Source organism: Mauremys mutica, chromosome 9, assembly GCF_020497125.1.
Source record: "Mauremys mutica isolate MM-2020 ecotype Southern chromosome 9, ASM2049712v1, whole genome shotgun sequence".
Classification (NCBI taxonomy): Eukaryota; Metazoa; Chordata; order Testudines; family Geoemydidae; genus Mauremys; species Mauremys mutica.
In genome coordinates this window covers 62,497,458-62,512,890 of record NC_059080.1, presented here as the reverse complement: position 1 = coordinate 62,512,890, position 15,433 = coordinate 62,497,458, and the positions used below count along the sequence as shown (strand labels likewise).

General features: G+C 44.6%; 1 long non-coding RNA gene across 5 annotated transcripts; it reads left to right on the top strand.

The window, feature by feature from the left end:
* The first annotated feature begins 2,279 nt into the window (after window positions 1-2,279).
* On the top strand, window positions 2,280-14,520 carry LOC123376979. 5 transcript variants are annotated; one of them, XR_006582016.1, is made up of 7 exons: window positions 2,280-3,435; window positions 4,289-4,354; window positions 6,305-6,402; window positions 6,712-6,774; window positions 8,992-9,021; window positions 12,315-12,365; window positions 13,810-14,520. It is a non-coding gene; the product is annotated as an uncharacterized LOC123376979 (long non-coding RNA). The 5 variants fall into 5 exon arrangements; XR_006582015.1 differs by having other exon boundaries at window positions 2,280-3,799; XR_006582019.1 differs by having other exon boundaries at window positions 2,280-3,799; window positions 12,315-12,566.
* The last annotated feature ends 913 nt before the right edge of the window (window positions 14,521-15,433 follow it).

The window sequence follows — 15,433 nt, the reverse complement described above, 5'->3', positions numbered from 1 at the left end:
CAAATGCATTTTTGAATGTAGTTCTCTGTTCAAGTTAGGAATGTTGCAAATTTAAATTGTGTTGCTTAGTTGCGATTGGTCAGATGAGTTACACAGTTGCACAGAGTGAACTTCAATATTCACTCTCATCCAAACATTCGTGGCTGCGAAGTGGACCAGAAAACAAACACAGAAGGGAGGTGCGAACATGGCCAAAGGGAATGATCAGATGAATATCCATAGATTTTTAAACAGCAATGAGTTGTCCCTCTGTGGTCTGGGAGCAGAGATTTTACCAGGCTCATAACTTTGTGGAGATGGTCTGTGCCCCTTTCCATACAGGGTAGAGGAAGAAGTGCTCCATTACTTGAGGCTAAGACACATAGGGCCCAGCACAGGATTGCTCTCATCTCATTAAACCATCAAGTGTATTTATGGGGAACCCCCTCCTCCCACCAAGTGGTGAATGGAAAGGTAGGGGAAATCCAATTGCGGGGACTCCTGCGGAGCCTGGGAAGGAAAAATCAATTTGATGAGAAGGCTGCCAGGAGGGAAAGAATCAATTTCCAGGAGACTGAGAAGACATACACAGTGTGGGGGCGGGGAGTCACAAAGGATGGATTGAGTGAGCATTTGGAGGTAGAAAAGGATGGGTTGAGTGGGGACCAGACTATGGATTGATGGGCCTGGCAGAGTGGAGGATATGCTGAAGGCCAGAGAAGTGCTGGGGGGTGCTGATTTGAGGCAGTGGTTTGAGATGAAGTAGAGCAGTGGTTCTCAAACTTTTGTACTGGTGATCCCTTTCACACAGCAAGTCTCTGAGTATGACCACCCTTATAAATTAAAAACATTTTTAAAAAAATATTTAACACTATTATAAATGCTGGAGGTGAAGTGGGTTTGGGGTGGAGGCTTGTGCCCCCCTCCCATGTAATAACCTCATGACTCCCTGAGGCATCTTGTCTCCCAGTTTGAGAACCCCTGGAGTAGAGCATCTGTTGAATGGTGGAGCTGGGGGACGGGCAAAGAATGGGCCAAATCTAGAGGGCGGATTGTAGGCTGAAGGGGAGGACAAGGTAGGGGGCTGTCTCAGGCAGAACTTGATTGGAGGATCTGTGGAGCCTGACAATTATTCAGATGGGTGGGAGGAGGGAACTGAATGATGGGCATAGAGCTGGGACTGGGAAGACTGCAGGGAAAGAAGATGCATTGGAGAGTTGAAGACAGAAGCTAGATTGTGTTCATGTGGCGAGGGGAAGTGACGAGAGGCTTGTGGAGAAAACAATGGATTTGAGGACAAAATTAGTTGGGGCAGAAGACTACTGAGGTTGAAAGGACAGAGAATGGATGAAAGACAAGAGGTGGATGTATTGGACCTGGGGGTCCTGGATGGCCTGGTAGGGTTGGGGGTAGGTTGAAGGGGTGGGGGAAGGAGAAGGCAAGAGAGAAATAAGTGGTAAGGGCAGAAGGTAAGAGATTATTGAAGATAGAGGGGAAAGAAAATATAGGTAGTGAGCAGGACAGATGATGGACCATGGGGCATGGAAGGGCATGAAGTGAAAAGAATGGGGCAGATGGGATAAGGAGAATTTGGGAAAATGGTATACTCTGGACTGGGGTCCATGGGTTAAGAGAGCTGGGGATGATGAAGGCTGTACTGTGAGAGGGGGGAGGTAAAGATGCAGGACAGAAAATTGGGAAGGGAGGAAATAAAAGAGAGATTTACCAAGCAAATGTAGTGTTACAGTTTGGGTGCCTTAACTGAGCATTTCCCTACCATAACATGTTTTTTGTTTTGTTTTAAATGTTACCTTACTCATGAGTTTGGGGATCACTAGCATCACTATAATGTGTTACTCGCACATGTTCAACCTTAACTCCAGTTTAGAATAGCTGCTTATCTGAGAATGTGAGCAGATGAATGGTAATACACAGGGATTTTGATTGGAGTTATACAGGGAAGCTATCAATGGGAAGCTTTCCCAAAGTGAAAAGTCAGTTGTGGCCAGAGTAGCTTCTGTGTCTGGAATGGGAAATGAGGTCCTAGACTGATCTGTTGAGCAGCTGGAATGGTCAAGTAGTTGCTTGAAGGCTCCATTGTCACCTCCAAGGGAATGAATAATAGATCTGACTGAGGGTTTGAACTGTTACTTGAAGGATGGCATCTCCAGTTTTTGGGAGAGGGGTGAGGGTTGGAACTTCAAAGGCAGTGAGGGTTGTGGCTGCCCCCAGCTGTTGGAACATTCCAATACTACCATGCAAGTGGTACGGCCCAACTGCCTCCAACTGTCAGTTCCCATTCCATTACTGATGGATAGGAGCTCCCTCTGGCTGTCCCTGGGAGCAGCCACAGCCATTCCCACTTCTCGCTGCTCCTTCCTCAGGGTTCCTGCAGCATTTCTAGCAGATTGCTGGTTGCTTGTCAGTTCCCATGCGAAGCCCCCTTTCCCCTCTGGGGCTGTCTTCCAGACTACCCTCAGCTAGCTACACTTGGCAGCAATTTCACCTTAGCAGGAACTGGCTGGAGAAGTGTCTGCATCACCCTGTGCAGGCTCATGCAGGCTTGATGCTTTTGGACCCCCCCCCCTTTTAAGCCCCCGACCTGTGTTGTGGGGTATTAATGTGTGGTCCTTGTAGAGCTAAGGAAAGCTTCTTTGGACCACTCTTCCTCTGAGCCTGGGTGTCTAGCATGGGGGGGAGGGCATTTTCTTGGGGCAGTGATGCCATCTGGCAGAGTGAGCCAGGCCCTAGTGAAGCCTATATCCAACTTGACATGGATAGGTTGAAGCTCTGGACTCAGCTGGGATTTGTCTCCCAAGGCAACCCTGTCGACCTGCCAATGTTATGCTGACACCTGCCTCACCGAGGACAAATATACAACTGGAAACACTTGCTGCCATGCTTCCAATCTCCACAGCTAACAACACAAATTGGCTTGGATCATTACTTTAACCTTTCACACGCTAAGGGAACTGACAGTTGGTGGCAATGTCAGTTGGACTGTACCCCTCACCATGGGAATATGCAGGTGCTGGAGGGCATTGGAGAGGAGGTGGTACAGCCCTCCGAACCTACACTCAACTTTAAGGGTCCTTGGGGTGGACTAAAGCCCTTAGAAAGTTCACTCTGTTTTTTGTTTGTTTGTTTGTTTTTTCATTTGGCACCAGTTCCCGGAGCAGTGCTGTCACTGAGATGAGCACATCTGGATGACTGACTCTGTCCATTACGCAGTGCTGTGAGTTGGTTAACTTTAAACTCCATGGCCATCTTGAGTCTCATCCGATCCAAGAAAGAGCATCTTTCCTCAGAGACATTTCAATTGCAGGCTGCCAAGAAGTCTGTGCTCCAAAATTGACCAAACTCTGTTTCTTGGATTCAACCTCTAGCAAAGAATTCTCCTTTGGCCTCTGTCTTTCTGAAGCAGATGAACAGAAACTAGCCAACCAACAAAACAAAGTATTTTATGTTGACTTCAGCCTTCCTCATACCGCCCAGGGTTGTGCTTGTGCTTACTTTGTTCCTGTGGGAAATCTCACAGATCTTACTCTCCAGGAGTGAGAATCTTGGGATAATGGTATCTCTAAAATAAGGGAAATGACTCCCTTCTCTTTCATTTGGGGGCTCTGCCCTGTGAGGGAGTGTTATGTGTCACAGATATCATGTATTGCCTTGTGTTTATCCTGACTGGGGACATGCTGCTATGCTTACAACCTCTACGGCTAACAACGCAGGTTGGCCTTGATGAGCACTTCAACCTTTAACTCGATAAGGGAACTGACTGGTGGAGGCAGTTGGGCTGTTCCACTCACCACTGGAATGGGTATGTGTGTGTGGAGTGGGCATGGTGCAGCCATCTCACTTTAGGCTTTCCTGACAGAAGGCTTGGGACCTGAGAGTGGGAGTCCTGTGAGGATATTGTCCTCAAAGAAACAGTTACATGGGTAAATAGTTTTGCCTTGTCCATTTAAATATGGATGTGCTGATGCAACATAACTTTAATTTGGTGTTTCCTGAATATACTTAAGTGTATCTTCATTTAGTGATTTCTTAGAACATTCAGGCTTGGTTCCCTGTTGTGGTGAATAGCCCCTGGCTACTTTTAGACTCTAACTCAATTCTACTTTTTAATTTGTGTCTCTGCCTGATGGAAACTGCTTTATCTGAACTAACAGCAGGAACATGGAAAAGGATAGGAAGCAAATCTACCATGATTGCTTTTGAAGCATTCAACAGGCCAATTTAAACACTAAAAATAAGGGTTAATATGGTCACAGCTAAAATCCAATTTGTTTTACCCTTTGATTAATAGATCCATCAGACTACATGTTGCAATAAGAATTGGAGATTGTCACTTCCACCTGCAGTGCAATGCAAAGTGAGTTTAAAGCTTCGGTTTAAGTTTTGCACTGCAACTAGTATCAGCTTAAAAACTCCAGCTTGGTTTGGAAGCCTTTATGTAGAGCTTCAAAATTAGATAAGTGTTCAACAAGGTTAATTTTAAGAAAAAGAAACTTCAGCAGTGTCTCTGTTAAAATGTGAACTCATAGTGTTTCATTAAAGTCCTTTACTGGTATATTCTATAAATCCTGTCCAGTTCAATACTGATTTAGATTTCATTAAATCTAGTATGTGGTCTCCATTGTCACAGGTTCCACTGCGATATCTCTTTTGATTGTCTAGACATTTATAAAGCACCCAATTACCATCATATAGAAGTGCTACTCAATTCTAAAGAATTTGCATATGAAAAAGGCCTTAATTATGTCAGAAGTCTGATGTACAATGATATCATTGTAGCATTTCTCCATGTATTGGCATGTTTATTTCCCCCAATTTTGCCATCTGTTTTCAGGATGAAGGATGTGGGTCCTTCAGGCAGTTTGAAGAATGAACATTTATTGTGTGGCAAATAATTAACCTGTGAAATTGCTGTCCTAATACACATGTGAAAATTGAGTAGTCCATGATGTTTCAGGTTATGAAATTGAAAATTATTCTTCTTTGGAAGTATACAGGACCCATTCAGTTGAAGAGATTATGTAGTGGTGAACTGCAAGACAATTCCCATCATCAGATCTAATATTATCCACTCCACATGAGACACAAATCACCATCTGATATGCCACATCAATGCAAAACTAGTGAAATCCTGTTAGAGTCATAGAATATCAGGGTTGGAAAGGACCTCAGGAGGTCATCTAGTCCAACCCTCTGCTCAAAGCAATCCCCACACTAAATGTACATTTTGCACATTGAGAGGTCTGAACTGTTCCAATTCATCTCAATGGTTCTGAAGCATAACTATGATATTTTAAATGTCAGTATTGTTAACTATTGCCCTGTTGATCAAAACTCCCAAGAAATAAAAGGACCAATCATATTTTGAAGATCTATACAAGGTACTGTGAGAAGCATCTCATTTTAGTGGCATGAATATACAGAGTTAGTGGTATTCTCCCAAGCTCTGCCCGCAAACCCATCTTTTCCTCTTTGGACTCCTGTTAGAAATGATACTGATCTATGTGCTGTTTGTGGTGATGGCCTTGATGCCCCAGTTGAAATAATGAGTACTTACAATGGGGACTGCTAGGCAGAAGTAAGTTTATCTCCACTTCTGAGCAGAAAGAGGAGAGAATTGGATGGACACTCAAATGTTTCCATGGATGGTCCTGAGACATAACTTGTTGAATTCTTCTCAGCTATTTCACTGGACCCAATTACAGATTGGGCCGAAGGGTCGCACTTGTGGTCAAAGCTGTATGTCACATCTTTTGGTTGACACTGATGCTGGCGCTCGCCTCCCCAGTTAGTGTGACTAAGAGGATTTTTAGCATAGTTGAGTTGTGGCATCTGCACAAGGTTAAACCCCAGTCATGTAGTGTAGCTTTCCCCTCTGAAGTTGAATTTATTTGTCCTTGGACACACAATACAAATAATGATGTGCTGCTTCCCACTTCCCCACCTAGGGAATGAGCAATACTCTTTCTCCGTACCCAGGGATCTATACATGGTTGGATGGGGTGGTGGTGGGGTGTTAATCTTTGTGTTTTCTGTTGTTTTCCCCACAGGTTTTCGTTGACCTATTGGGAAGCATTATTTATGTTGTTATCCTGATCTGAATCTTGAATCCCCAAATATTTCACATACCTGAGGTTGAAAACTATATCCTGACTATGAATACTTACTGTTTGACCCATATACCACTAATGAAATGTATCTTTGCCAAATGACATTGTTAGAAGGGAAAAAGGACGGAAAGGCAAAAGGAGGAGAGTGTGTGTGTGTATATAAAGACAAGAGAACCTTATGCTTTTTGTCTCCCTAGGTTTGGCCTCCCTGTCCAGCATCTGTCATCTGGTAGGATCCCTTCCCTTGCAAAGAGGACCTGTCACACCCTAAATAATGAGGAGTCAATTAATAAAGGTAAAATCAAATAAAGTGTATTGAAGGGTTCATAACAAAGAGTGGGGCAGATAAAAGGGGGAATAAACAGCAAAATGGTGGCACGATACAGTGATTACCCCCTCAAACTCAACCCAATAAACAAATAAAAAAAAAACCTTCATAGATCAAAGCGACGGCAAGTGCTTGGGACCTCAATCCTCTGGCTAAGGGCAAGCCTTTGGAGAGGAGCTCCAAGGAGTCCCTTGATGTTCCTTTGGGATCACAGGAAAGCAGAACAGATGGGACACTCAGGAGATGTTGTTTCTTCTTTCTCTCTTCTTTTTACAGGTGAGGAAACTGTTGGAGAAAATCCCTAACCCTTCTACCACCAGGATGGATAGATGCCTGCAGGTAAGACCCGTGACCTGTGACCATTCCTGACTGTCACTCAGATGGACAGCCCTGAGGCCCTGTCCGGGGCAGCCTTTTATACACTTGCCCAGGAAACCCCTTAGAAAAGGCGGGAAACCCCTTAGGAAAAGAGAAAAAAAAACATTCTGACTGGAAGTTGTTTAGAACTCCAGGAGAAATAAACCAACATGGATTCTTGTAGTTACAAAACATCTGAAAGTGAACCCAACCTAACAACATCCCTAACTACAAGGTATTTAAAATGTACATAGGAATTGTTTAGGGTTGCTCCACGGGGTTATAATTAGGTGTGATGTGATGAATTTAAGGAACAGATAAATTAGGCTGCTGTTCAGAAAATTCTTTTTAAACTGACTTTTCTAAAGGAAGTGGTGAAATCTCATTGCTTAAGAGGCAACTAGACTGAACAAGGAACTAGAGAATATACTGTATTGAACAATCCTGTAGTGGCACGAGCAAGGGGTTAATATGTGTTCCCCATCTCTAAATTTGATGATATTCTAATTTATATTAAAAAATTGACTAGAAAGGCAGCTTCTGCTACAATGGCCATGAAAATATTATAGTTAAATAAAAAGTATTCCCAAAAATAGGGATACATTTAGGGGAGAGAGCTAATTGGGCCTCTTCATTATTATCTCAGACCACTCCCATGGTCTTGAGTCCCTGATGCCAGCCTCTGTGTCCCTTCTGTTGCTTCAGGGCTTAGACATGACCTTGAAAATCTAGTTTGGTCTCACTTGTTGCCTGTGAAAGATAAGCAGATAAATGTTTAACAGTGATCTAAATAAGAGTTTGTTGCAAGAGTTGTCTGTTGGCCTGTATCATTTTGGAGCTGTGGACACTTTAGAGGTAGGAGATCAGAGCAGAACTCTGTCTTAGTGACATCATGAAATCCCTTCTGGTAATGCCTGACTGACTTGCTCCAAGCCAGTTGTTCTCAACCTATTTACCATTGTGGGCTGCATATGCCGACCACAGTGTGTTAACTTACGTAGGAGGCATCCAATTGTACCAGTATGGCCCTGGGGATATTACATGTGCCACAGATTGAGAACCACTGAGTTGTCCAAGCACTAACTGAAGAGGCTCAGAGCAGGACTCTGCTGCCATTCTCAGGAGGCCCATGATGGTGTTTTTAGAAGAAATTCTCAGTCACGTTGGGTGTCTCTGGAGCTCCTGGATGTCTGAAATAAGTGTTCACATGGGAAATAAGTGTTCATTCTGAGCAGAAATTCACTGTAAAGAGGTGCTGACCTTTTCTGCTGTCTCTCTAAGAGGCTATTTCCATATAAAAGGAAAGTCTCTTCAGACGCCAGGCGATTTGCCTCAACCTCCCAGCCCACCATAAACGTCTCCCCTTTACTCTCACAGAGATTGTGGAGCACACAGCAAGCAGCAATAACAATGGGATATTGGTTTCACTGAAGTCTGAGTGAGTCAGTAAACTGCACCAGCGACCCTTCAAACAACCAAATGCACACACTACCACCATTCTGCACTTGCTTAGCCTGTAATTAATCAGCTCCTTACTACTGTCCAGGGTGCCTGTGTATGGCTTCATGAGCCAGGGCATTATTAAGGGGTAGGCTGGGTACGGTATGACCGGTAACTGTATTTGTTAACTTGCAAAGGCAAGGAGCTGCTGCTGCTGCTGTTTAGCACTGGAGTACTGTGACTGTCAGCAGCACCCAGTAGACATACGGTGACAGTGAAAAAAGCTTGAACGGGCTCCATGCTTGCTGTGCTATGGCGTCTGCTCAGGCAATCCAGGGAAAAGGGCACGAAAGGATTGTCTGCTGTTGTTTTCATGGAGAGAGGGTTGAGTGACGACAAGTTTTTGGCCCCATCAGGCATTGGGAGCTCAACCCAGAATTCCAATGGGCAGCGGGAACTGTGGGATAGCTACCACAGTGCACTGCTCCGAAAGTCGACGCTTGCCACGGTACTATGGACGCACATTGCCGAATTAATGTGTTTAGTGTGGACATGTGCACTCCACTTTATACAATCTGTTCCCAAAAATCCATTTCTGTAAAATTTAAGTAATTTCGTAGTGTAGACATACCCAAAGATAATCTAAGTACAAAGAAGCAGAATTGTTTCTGAGCAGAATGTTTTTCATGAGGTATCAGCTGCTCTTTTAGCTGAAAACAAAAATTTCAGGTGTTCTTAGATTCACTTTTGTATCCTTAGGTGCACAGTGACAGATCTTACCAAAAACAGGTATCAGATTTGCTTTCATTTTCTTTTTGTCACTTGTCTCCTTTTCATACTCTTTAGAAGGGAGCAATTTTTAACATCTCTTAAAGGAGAAAATCTTAAAAACAAAACAAAACAACCTAGAAACAGGTGGTAAATAGCAGAAAATCCCCAAGGCAGATGTCAGGCTCTGAAAAGTTTCTTTGTAAGTTCATGGCAAAAAAACCTTTGGCTCAAGACAAGCAATTGCCTCACAAAGGCAGGACATGGGAAACGCCCTGCAATAAAATAATAGATTGATGCCAACCCAGCAACTCTGAAGAATGAGTTAATAACCAGCAGAGTGATGGCCAGTAAAACCTAGTGATCATGGGGGGTGGTGTCATAGGTTTGTTCTCCACTTTGATCTTTAGCGTCCACAAGATGGGGACCTGCACGGACTCCTCTAAACTAAAATCCTAGTTTAGATCTGGTACGCTGCCACCAGCCATTTATAATCATTCATGTTTTCCTTAGGCATTTCAGCTGCCACCTCTGCTAAGGGTCCACTGAGCAGTGGCCTCAGCTCTATCATGTACTGGTCTTCAGGGATGCTGTACCCATGGCAGGTCCTTTCAAAATTTTCCAAGAAGGCCTCAGTGTCATCACCTGCCGTGTAGGTGGGAAATTTCCTGGGATGGGAACAGTGCCTGGAGAAGGATTGTTAGGGTTGGCTGGAACATTTGGGTTAGCCCTTGCTAATTCCAGGGCCTGCTGTTGGGCCTCCCTCTGGAGCTCCAACGCCCTCCTGTGGTCAGCCTCTTGCTTCTCCATTTCTCTCTTGTGGTCAGCCTCTCTGGCTTGTTGTTTCTCCATCTCTCTCTTGTGGGCAGCGTCTTCCCTGGCCATTTCTGCATTAATTAGTTCCATCTGTCTTTGATGTTCTTTGTCTTTTTCTATTGCTTGCATCCTAGCCAGTTCAAGTTTCTCAACTGTTTCACTGGTACTCATGTTTGTGCTTTCTGGTGCTGGCCACACCCCTCTGCAGTCAGTGATTTGACTATGTTGCTTTAGCTCAGGTTGCTTGGTTTACAATTTCCTAACCTTTCTATTCATGACTAAATAAAAAGAAAACAAAACTTTTCATTTGCAAATGGTGTTAGCTGTGTTTGCTGTCTGAGAAAAGACAAAAAAAAACCTGGTTTGTCCTGTTTCTAGCAATTGCTAATGCTCTCTCAGTGGGAATCCTTTCTAACAAGCCTTGTTAGAAAAACCTTTGTCTGTTTGCCTTCGGGGTATCTCTCCTTCACTGCTTCCCCAGCATCTCAAAGGAGGAAAAAAAAATCTGGCTTTTGGTTCCTAAAAAACAACAACTTCCCCCTGCTAGCCTGCTTTCCTGCTGTAGAAGGAGAAAATAGCTCTCAATGGCTCTTAAAACATCCCACCACTGCCTACCATGTCACAGGTTTGTTCCCCACTTTGAACTTTAGCGTCCACAAGATGGGGACCTGCACGGACTCCTCTAAACTAAAATCCTAGTTTAGATCTGGTACGCTGCCACCAGCCAGGTTTTTAGTGTCTGGCACACTCCCTGTTCCCCCAAACTTTCCCTGGGGAACACAGATCCAAACTCCTTGAATCTTAACACAAAGGGAAATAATCCATTCCCCCCACCTTCTTCCCCCTCCCCTAGTCCTTGGGAAAGGTACCTTGAATCAAACAAAGAGGGATTCCCTATCCCCCTTCCCTTCCCGTGAAAATCCAAACAAGGGAAGAAATCAATCAAGTTCTGAAAAAAAAAAGGATTTTATTAAAAGAAAGAAAGAAAGTACACTATCTCTGTAACACCAGGATGGAAAAATTTACAGGGTCTAACTTATAAACCTGGAGAGGCTTCCGCCCCCCTCCTGTCTCAGAATAGTCAAAGTAACAGCAAACAGAAATAAAGATATTTCTCCAGCAACACACAATTGCAAATGCAGAAATTAATTATAAGACTAAACCGTCTTTCTAATACTCACTATACTGGATAGTAGAAAATACTTCAGGAAAACTTGGAGAACTTGGAGATATGTCTGGCCTCTCTTAGATCCAAAGAGAGAGCGGCAACCCAAACAAAGAACACAGACAAAGACTTCCCACCACAGAGATTTGAAATTATCTTGTCCCTTGATTGGTCCTCTGGTCAGGTGTTCATCAGGTTACTGAGCTTGTTAACCCTTTACAGGTAAAAGAGACCTTAACCCTTAACTATCTGTTTATGACAGGTGGGTTTAGCCCCCTTTGGGAAAGCTAGTCTCCCGGCCCTGCCCTTTCTGTGAGAGCCTCCCCCTGCTGCTCCCGCCATGGTCAGAGCAGCCCCAGACTGGCATGAGTAGCCCCAGCCACGCTCCTGAGACCCCATGACGCCCTGCAGGAAAAGCTCTGGTCTCTTCCCGAAGAACCTGAGCTTTTGATATGCACCATGCAGGATCTGGGGCAGCTGAGGAGATGGTATGTGCTATTCAGATTTCTGGGTTCATCAGTAATCTCCCTGGAATCCTTAGCCTCCCCTGGCCTTTTATACCCGCTGCCTATGCTAGTGATTGGATAGAGGATATTTAGGGCCTGATCTAAAGCCATTTGAAATCAATAGGCAGACTGCACAACTTCAGGGTGCTTTCAGATCAAGCCCTTAAAATGGCTCTAAGTGGAAATCTTTGAAAAAAGTTTTGTAGTTCTGCAGATGACCCTCATATTTGCTGTATATTTCTTTCTGCATTCTTTAATGAATAAGAGGATCTTTGCGTGAGAACCTGTTTGTTCCTCATTTGCAGGCCTCTTGCTGGCATTATAATTCTTTCCATGTTAACCCACAGTGATATTGCAAACAGAAATTTTCATTTTATTTCCTGTTAGCTACACTATAACATCTGTGTCATTTCCTACCCACAAGTATGTAGGGAGAGAATGAGTCCTCATTTAAGGGGAAGACTGTCATGCTGACTCAAACTCTGAACTAAAAGTTTGTGGTTTCTTCCGGGCCACAGCAACACTACAAACTTTGATTAAAGAAAATTAGGTAGGCCTACAACTGCCAACATTTGAATGAGCATACTTGGCTGCTGGCATCGGCGCTGCATGTACTCACAAGCAGGGCTGGGCTCCATAGGTAGGTATCCCCGTGCGCCTCACACCACTGTCTAGTGCAAAACCTTTTGGGAATTTCTAACAATGTGTTGTGGTGTAGACATGAGTCACCCACAGTTCTCTGGGAGCTAGGGGTCAAGTTGACAGCATGCTACTTTCTCCTTCCCATGCCACCTATATCCCACAATTTTTGCATTTGGCATTCACAGAGCAGCTGCAGCTGGTGAAGCATCACTTCTGGGCTCAAGAAACTAGCTCAGGTGGGTGGAATCACATTGTAATGCAGGTTCATGACAAGAAGTATGGCTGCAGAACTTTTGGATGCAAAAGGCCACATTCCTAGATCTGTGTGCCGAGCTTGCCAGACCTCCTGAGAGGGACACCAGAATGAGAGCTGCACTGACAGTGGAGAAGTGAGTGGCGATCGCACTATGGGAAGCTGCAATATCAGATTGCTACTGGTCAGTAATAAATCATTTTGGGGTTGGAAAATCCACAGTGGGGCCATTGTCATGCAAATGTGGAGGGCATTAATCATCTCCTGCTACACAGGACTGACACACTTGGCAATGTGCAGGACACAGAGGGTGGATCTGCAGAAATAGAAGCTTTGGGTGCTTCTAGGAACTGTGCAGTACTTGCTGTATGTTTATAAATATGAGTCTCTGCTTTCCCAAACCTATAAGTTCCGTGGTGTTTGCTGTATACACCTCTACCCTGATATAACGTGGTCCTCGGGAGCCAAAAAATCTCACCGCCTTATAGATGAGACCACGTTATATCAGGTTTGGTCCAGTATGGCTTTGGACCAGCTTCCCCAGCGGTGATTTAAAGGGCCCGGTGCTCCAGCTGCTGCAGGGAACCCCGGTCCCTTTAAATCACTGCCAGAGCTCTGGCAGCAGGGCTCTGGTGGGGATTTAAAGGGCCCAGGGCTCCGCACAAATTCAAATATAATGCAGTAAAGCAGCAGGGCTCGGGTGGTGCTTTAAAGAGCCCGGGGATCCCTGCTGCTTTTCCGCATTATATCCGAATTTGTGTTATATCGGGTCACGTTCTATTGGGATAGAGGTGTATTTACAAGTATTATGTGCTCTGAGTATTGCTAGTCATTATGCAATATGTTTTGTGAAGTAATAGAGATACATTTCTATTTTTGGAGAATAAAATTATTAAGTGGCAAAAAAGTGCAGAAAAATAATGTGCAAAAGCTGCAGGCAATGCAATACAAACTTTTAACAGAAATGAATGGAGTGCAACTTTAAAATTGGGAAGGCAGCAAACATTTCTGCCCATTTCAGTGTACTAATGTCATCCTTTGTGACTATACAGATACCAACCATGGTTCTCACAGCTCACTGGATGTGAAACTGTGGTTTTCCTTGCTGTCTTGGAATGTTAGGGGTAAGGATGTGGCCTGTGACGTCACGTGGTATGGTGGGCAGCATAGGAAGCTGCTACCATGGCATTCTCTAAGGACTGAGTCTGGGACTTTTAGACCTGTAGGTCAACCATTTCTCTTTGCTGCCTCAGACCCATTATGTCCTGGTGCATCTACCCCTCCTTTTTCTGATGGGACTTATGGGCCTCTCTCCTGTCTGCCATGCTGGCCTTCCAGGCTCTTTGTTCATGGTCCAACAAAGCCATGGCTTGCAGGATCACACTAAACATGTCCTCCCTAATCCTCCTCTTTATTCCTCTCCTCAGAGTCAAGCATTCTGTGAGTGTGGACAGGTCAACCCTGAAGGCAACAAAAGCAGAAGCTACTGATAAAGATAGACAGAAGTATCGTGGGATTTACAGTCACAAGGGAAGGGGAAAAAAAGAAGCTTCAAAACTTCCTTCCCTTTTTCTCATGAAACTTTTAATAAGATACTCTTATTGACACTTCAGTTTTGGATTATCTCTGCACAGGACTCCAGTACCTGCCAGGGTGAGTATGGCCTGCCAGGGCAGGAGGGGAGAAATTTCAGTTGCATGAAACAATATAATTTCAGCCCCTATTCCATGGGCACAAGTATAAGCCAATGCTGCTGAACACTGGCACAAGTTTTCACAGGTAGTGGTGGTTTTAGCTAAAGTCTCACTCCTGAGAGTAACAAAAGGCACAGAAAGCACAGCTGTTACTGGTGTCCTGAAGCTGCCCAAAGCTGTATGCTACTAGACTGTTCGCTGCAATGATGCCAGCTGAATTCATTGCAGAGTGGCATGGGAAAGTGTCCTACCACAGAGGAAGAAATGAGGCCGCTGTTCCTAGAAACCTTCAGGAGCGGATTGCAGAGTATCGGTCTGAAAGTTGCACCAAGATCTCTCAAGAGATTACACAGATAAACAAACTGCTCTTCATGCACCACCTAACCCAACAGGGGAATGAAAAGCAGCTGCCAACTCCACCTCTTTTTTGTACTGCTACCTCTTCTCGTGCAAGTAAAGCAAAAGTTGATGAAAAGTCTGTGTCTTGTTAACTCAGGCACCATCTTTACATTTAAACATTGTATACACACACCCAAGGTCCCTCCCCTTCATTGGGTTCATTCACGCTCAGCTGGCAGGACTGGCTAGACTGTACTGGAGACCCTGGCTTGTGGCATGACTGGGTCCCACCGCTGAATCTCTTCCCTCTTCCTCCTTGCTGTTCATGGCAGGGGTCTCTGTCTCAGGCTCCTCCAAAGTACCCCTGGTAGTCTATGGAGTACTTGTGAGGTCTCTGCCAAATATGGCATGCAGTTGATTGTAATAGTGGCAGGTCTGTAGCTCAGCTCCAGATCAATTATTGGCCTCCCTGGCATTGTGGTATGCCTGGCACAGTTTCTTCACTTTCACACAGCACTGTTGCTGATCCCTGTCATACCTCTTTGCCTGCATCCCCTACATAATCTTTTCATAGATGTTCACATTTCTACAACTGGCCCATAGCTGTGCTTGCACAGTTTTTTCATCCTGCAGGCCCAGAAGATGCAATACCCTGTCTAGTCCAGGCAGGAGCGTATCTAGTTCCTCTCTGAGTGTGGAGCTGGGGTGGTTGGTTGGGCAGTTGCGCATAAAAAGGGAGAGCTGCTGGGCATATTCATCAAAGCGGGCAATCAGGAAAAGACATTTAAAAAATATGCTGAGGGGTGTATTTTCCTGTGTCCATAACCCATGGGCAGTGGAGTTTATAACTATGACCAGGCTGGTCACTGTCACAAGGAATAGTGCATTGTGGGACAACCTCTGGAGGACACAGGTCATGCAATATATACTCTTGCACTGTGCTGACCTCAGCTGATTGACCATGTGGTGACAAGGTTCTTACATCGGCTGGAGACAAATTTTACAAATGCACCAATAG